This window comes from Echinops telfairi, unplaced genomic scaffold (genome assembly GCF_000313985.2).
Source record: "Echinops telfairi isolate 266 unplaced genomic scaffold, ASM31398v2 ScPeMD7_60;HRSCAF=208, whole genome shotgun sequence".
NCBI lineage: Eukaryota > Metazoa > Chordata > Mammalia > Afrosoricida > Tenrecidae > Echinops > Echinops telfairi.
Genome location: NW_022103958.1, coordinates 14,391,766 through 14,398,327, shown reverse-complemented (window position 1 = coordinate 14,398,327; position 6,562 = coordinate 14,391,766). Strand labels below are relative to the sequence as shown.

General features: G+C 40.7%; 1 long non-coding RNA gene across 1 annotated transcript; it reads left to right on the top strand.

Moving 5' to 3' along the window:
- Positions 1–2,327: 2,327 nt before the first annotated feature.
- On the top strand, positions 2,328–4,887 carry LOC123521763. The gene is made up of 2 exons (XR_006680112.1): positions 2,328–2,511; positions 4,727–4,887. It is a non-coding gene; the product is annotated as an uncharacterized LOC123521763 (long non-coding RNA).
- The last annotated feature ends 1,675 nt before the right edge of the window (positions 4,888–6,562 follow it).

Here is a 6,562-nt window from a genome sequence, read left to right as displayed (position 1 = left end):
AGTAATAGGATCGAGGGTTTCTGAAATGAAAAATATGATGGAAGTGTAAAAGGCTTTGCCAAACTTCATTCTCTTCTATCTGACCCAGTTAAGTGAGGTCAAAAGCAAACATTTTACATTTTCTGCCTTTAATCGAAGGACAGGTTGGCACATGTACGATTCATGCACTTTCCTTTGGGTTGTGGTCTGAGTTCAGGTAAAGTCAGGGGAAGAGGACCAATACGACACAGCAATAGTCACTTTTAAGGTCTGAGTTTCTGGAAAATAAGGTTCCATTTTTCAGGCCTTGGCTTTCATTTCATACTTCATTTTTCATATGTAAAGATAAAATTTTGGTTAGTCCATCTGTAAACAGGCAGAGATTTATAAAATATATTTTAATTCTTCAATCAATTCCAGTTCCCTCCTGTCCGAGAACCAAGATGCAGAAAAACTGATCTCATTATTTATTACACTATTTATTATCCTGGCTATTTCTCCTGACTCTATTGACATATCAGGGCAGACAAGTCCTTGCCCTAGGGGAATGCATTGCACATCATGCTGTGCTTAGGAGCACTCCTGCACCCGAGCCACTAAATTTCTGTCCCTAAACCTCAAGCTCCACTGCCATTGAGTCTATTTCAATTCATAACAACCCCATATAAGATGTCCCAGGTTTTGTAAATCCTTTGGGGAGGAGATGGCCTCATTTTTCTCCTGGTAGGATTGAACTACTCATGTTGAGCTTAGTAGTTCACCACTTACCCAACAGCCCCACCAGGACTCCCGAGATTTCAGTCACACCTCCCACAAATTTTAAAGGTGAAAAATGTTTCCGAACATTGTCACATGTTCTCTGTGGGGTTGAATTGCCCCTAGTTGAGAATGCACAATGGACCGACACCTGTGAAGTGTAAATTATGCTCCAGCACTGAAATTGGAGTGTGCCATTGAATTCTTGCAGCATTGTGGGGGATGCACTATTGCTTTCATTTTTGCAGATAAAGAAACGGGAATCCAGAGAGGTTAAGTAATTGTCCTAAGGTTACACAGACAGTAAATGATCATTTTATTCCTTCTGTATAGCAACAGAGCTACTGAATCTTGCATTCTCAGTTGCTGTAAAAAATGGACAAATTATGAAAAATGAAAAGGAATTACAAATTTTCAGAGCTTCCAGCTTCGAATATGGAAATAAGAAGAGATATAATGTAATGACCACTATGAAGTATAAAATGAGAATGAATATGAAACCAGTAAGATATCATCACTAATATATAGCTCATTTCTGGACTCTAATTTTGATGGTCTTTCCTTTCAAGATATCCAATGTCCTTTCTAAGTAGTTCTTCTATCACATAGCGCATGTGAAGGCAAAAAATAACCTTCCTCCAATGGAGAAAAGTTTGTCTGCCCTACTTTCCTAGGCATTACATTAATGACATTTAAAAACCAGTGTCCATTTGATGCACTTGAATTGGGGTGCTGGCGAAGTTGGAAGTACCATGGACTGCTAAAAGGACATAGCAATCTTTCGTGGAGGAAGTATACCAGAAGGCACCTGACAGGCAAGGATGGTGAGACTACATCTCACATACTTTGGACATGTTGTCAGGAGAAATCAGTACGTGGGGAAGGACATCATTCTTGGTAAGGTAGAGGGGGCAGCGAAGGAGAAGAAGACACGCAAGAAGATTGCGTGACGTGTTGGCTGCCACAATGGGACCTAGCACAGGTGCAATTTTAAGGAAGGCACAGGGCAGTGTGCCCTTCTGCTTTGCAGCAGGTCACTGTAGGCTGCAACTGACTCCACGGCACCTAACAAGGACAATAAAAACATTTGTTCCAAATAGCTACTTAGAATGAATACCTGCAATGGGGTTTTGAGACTTTATCATACTATCAAATGGACGCATTCAGAATAATGGAATTAACCAAACAATTTCAAGAATATATAAAATACTATTTCAAACCAGTGATGATTAGAAATAAAAGAAACATTAAAGGATAGCATTGACACTTAAATGTAGAGCCTCACTTCAATCATTATACCAGCAAAGGCCAACTGACTTGAAGATCTGAATATTTAAGTCAAACACTCAAAGTATTAGAAGAAATATTAGTCAGTTTTTCTGGTATGGAATCAGTACTTTGAAAATTGACATGGTGGATCTCCTCGGAGATTTTCTGGAAGATCTGCAGGACACATGCAATAGAAGGCTTTGGGAATACCTGTGCTAACACTGCTCTCTTCTCTGTGACCTACCGCCGCCATTACAACCATCACCACCAAAGAGGTATGCTCATAAATCATGTTTGTATGAAGTGACTCCATTTTTCCTTACCTTCTACCTCCACCAGATGATTCCCTTAGGACTGAGTATCTGATTCAAGGACCATGAAATTGATAAAAAGAACAAAGCAGACAAATGACTATGAGGAATTAGTAATGCAGACTCAAGATTTAAAGGCATGCATATGTTATGAACAGCTGTCGCGAGTCTAACAGGGATCAATGGTGGTACCGTGGTAAGTATTCCTGGCGTAGTGGTGCATGAAATTGGTGCTAACTGCAATGTCTGCAGCTCAAAACCACCAGACAATCTGTGGGCTTCCATTGCCTCCAGAAGTACCAGTTTCAGAAACCCACGGGACTAGTTCTACCCTACCTTATAGGGCCGCTAGGAGTCAGAATCGACTCAATGACAGTGAGTTGGATTTGGATTTGGATCACGAGTAGAACAGAGCCTCGTTAGTACAATAGTTAAGTGCTTCGTTATGTCACCAGAGGTGGGTGACTCACACTGCCAGTGGCTCCTCAGTGAAAGCCGCAGGGAACGACTTTCATTAAAATGATAGCTAAGCAAACCCTGTCAGTCAGTGGCACTCTGTCCCATGTCTGTGCATCAAAATGGACTTTCTGGCACCTAACAACAAATCCAATATCAGGAGTCTGCTCTAGCAGAACCGAACGAATTGGGCTGCAGAGAAAGAAGCTGCAGAGGGAAGCAAACACAAAGAACAGTGTGTGTGTGTGTGTGTGTGTGTGTGTGTGTGTGTGTAAGAGAGAGAGAGAGAGAGAAGGTATAGATAAGAATGGAGAATAGTCATTGCTTTGTTTTATCATTGCCTTCCAAGCCTGGAAGCAAGATGGAATTCTGCTCGAGTTCTTTATCTCTGGTTTGTGGAGGGTGCTGTATAACCATTACCCTTCCTCCTTTGGTCAGTGCCTTGATTGAACTTATTTTTCTCCCAACCAAAAGTTTCTGATTATGGAACTATCCCTTCGTCTCACTCACTGCCATTGAATTGATGATGACTCATGCCCACCCTATCAGACAGGGTAGAACTTTCCTTGTGGGCTACAGAGGCTTAAACTCTCTATCCCTCGGAGCATCTGGTGGTTTCGAATTGATGACCTTTGGGTTGGCAGCCCAACATGTCACTACCATACCACCAGGTCTCCTAGAAACCCTAAAATGTGTCTCTAGATAAATCAGATTTCAAAGTTGCTTCTAAATAGGCAATCTACTTCAGTCTACTTTAAAGAACCTTATTTGGCATTTTGTGAATGACTACACAAGAGGAGCTTATATTTGTACCTGTTGAGAGGACTTTTTTCCAGGATGTTGCTCATTATATTACGTGGTATTTTTTAAATCATGTTTTAACTCATTTATTTTATTGTGGGAATATACTCAATTTTGAAGTCAACTTATTTTTTTCTTGGTACAAAGTGATTAGAACTTAATTCAGAATTAAAAATAAATAGTCTTTGTCATGACTTCTCAGGCTCCTGGTGCACTTTGCCTTAGGTTAAGGTAATTTGTACTTGCTAAATAGATTTATTTACACTATTTCAGGTGTCTTAGTCCTGATTGTACTGATTTGTAGACATTTCACATGTTTCCAATGTGATTTAAAAATTCCAAGTGCCCATTTTGCATAGCAGTAAAGGGACAACCCAAAGGAGGAAGGCTCTCAAGGAGATTGGCACCTGGGCTGCAACAATGAATTCAAACATAGTGCTGATTGCAAGGTGTGTGGGGGTGTGCAGCACTGGTCAGTGTTTCACTCTGTTGCACATAAGGTTGGTATACGTCACAACCAATCTGAAGATACCTAGCAATAATAACAGGACAACCATACTTCCTGGACCTGCCATCAAAGATTGGCTAGGATCATGCAGATTTCCCGCATTTCCTCTTTTTCCAATGGATCTGAGTAAGTGAAGGTGTTGGAAGATCTTGACAGGATTATATGATTCATTTATGAGTTATTGTTAACAGGATGAATTGGGATAGTGAAAACTTAGAGCTCTAACATGGGGGTTGGTCAATTTTGCCCTCCTACAAAAATATAAGTCATCTCAGAAGCAGGATGGGCAGAGGACTCTAACTAGATTCCATAAGGGAGAGTTAAGTCTTTGGTACCTTAAGATCACCGTCCATTGAGCCTCCTAGATCCAGGAGAAAGAAAGCTGTCACCACAGCGAAATGGTGACAGCAGAGGCAACAACACTAAGAGCAAGAGGCAGAGTGGTGGGGTTCCTGACCACAGAGCAAGAAAGCTTAGTGCCTCCCACGAGGAGTGGGGTACTCCCAGATACTTAATCAGGGAGCTCATCTTCCTCACTCATGGAGTTAGAGCTGAGCGCACTTAGGCTCATGATGAAGCACCATGAGCTTGGGGCACGTGTAGACAGAAGCAAGAGAGGTTTTGCTGTTGTTGTGCTGTTTTTTAGACATTACTTGGGCAGAGGTCAAGAAGCATTTGATGAAGAGGACAAGGACCAGCAGAGGCCTACCTGGGAAAAACTGTCATGATCAAAGAACTGTTTCCTGAGGATTTATGATCCTGAGTAGAACCTGCTAGTTTCCCTAATAAAGTCCATAGTTGTGAGTATTGTCTGTGTTCTGTGTTGCTTTGGGAACAAATCGGTGAACCTAGGGGAGCTAAAGGCAGAACTGTGGAAAGGATTTGGTTTCAGAATTGATAAGGAATTTAGAGGTTGGAGACGTGTGACCTCCATCTCACAGGAATTAGCTTTGCATGATTCTCATTTCCACTTGGGATATTATAGGAAGTGAGATTCAGCCCCCACACTCTTTTACATATAGAAGTGATATTTCTCTTTGACACTTTGGCTCTAAGTTCTTATCTACCTTTTTTTTTTCTTCCACTTGCCCATGAGAAGTGCTAGAGCAGCTAGTACTTTACAGTTCTGCCTGCCCATTAGTATAACAGAGAAATGAGAAAATTGCAACTTTACAGTGGAGAATCGTGGTAGATGCTAATTTCAGCAGAGTCATGGTTAACAACTTCATAGTCAAACCACAGAGTGGTCATTATGCCCTGAGAGATCACATCACTGCTGTGATAGCCTCACTAAAACATTTATGTCTATGATCAAATTACCAGAAAATGCAAGAGAAACCCAAACAACATTATCGTCCTCAACATGACGGATCAGGTTCCTTCAGAAGTGTCAAGATTATGACAGACAAGGAAAGGTTTGGGTGCTCTCACAGATCTGAGGAGACTACAGAGCAGGCATTATGGGATCTTGCAATGGAAACAAGAGCAAGAAAAGGACCTTAATGGAAAGCCTAGTGAAATATGGAATTGATTTCAGAGCAGTATACCAATGTTAACTTTAAATTTGAACGTTATAGTGTGGTTATACAAAAATATTTTTAATCATTTTATTAGGGACTCATATGACTCTTATCACAATCCATACATACATCAATTGTGTAAAGCACATTTGTACATTCATTGCCCTCATCATTCTCAAAACATTTGCTCTCCACTTAAGCCCCCGGCATCAGCTTCTTAATTTCCCCCTCCCTCCCCGCTCCCCGCTCCTCATGAGCCCTTGATAGTTTATAAATTGTTTATTTTGTCATATCCTGCCCTGCCCGATGTCTCCCTTCACCCACTTTTCTGTTGTCTGTCCCCCAGGGAGGAGGTCACATATAGATCTTTGTAATCGGTTCCCTCTTTCCAACCCATTCTCCCTCTGACCTCCCAGTATCGCCACTCACACCACTGGTTCTGAATTTAACATTAATATTGGCAGCAGGGTGAAGAGTACATGGGAACTTCTTTCTCTTTTTTCAGTTGTCTGTAAATCAGCATGATTTCAAAATAAACAAGTTCACAAATGACAGAAAATTAGATCTATTAATGCTAAAGACACATTCTGTAACTGACAGGAAATCTCATATTTTGTTGCTATTATGGAACTTTTGACTTCCGTTTTATCCTTGCCTGTGGTTATCTTGCCTTACCTTTGTCTATCTTTCCATATATCTAACTGAACACACACACATGCACAGAGATTTTTGTTGAAAAACAAAAATGAAAACAGCAAATGACAAGCGTTCAAACCGAACAATTTTGGTTTTAAAATATAAAGCATAGGTTTCCAAACTTATTTGGCCTATGTCACCTTTTCAGAGAAACAAACCAACAAACAACCCCTGTCCCTCCCCCCAAACATTATTCAGGCCCCTTCTGACTGTTAAAATCAGTTTACTATAGTCCATAATCTAGGACAAATCTGGAAATCTACTTT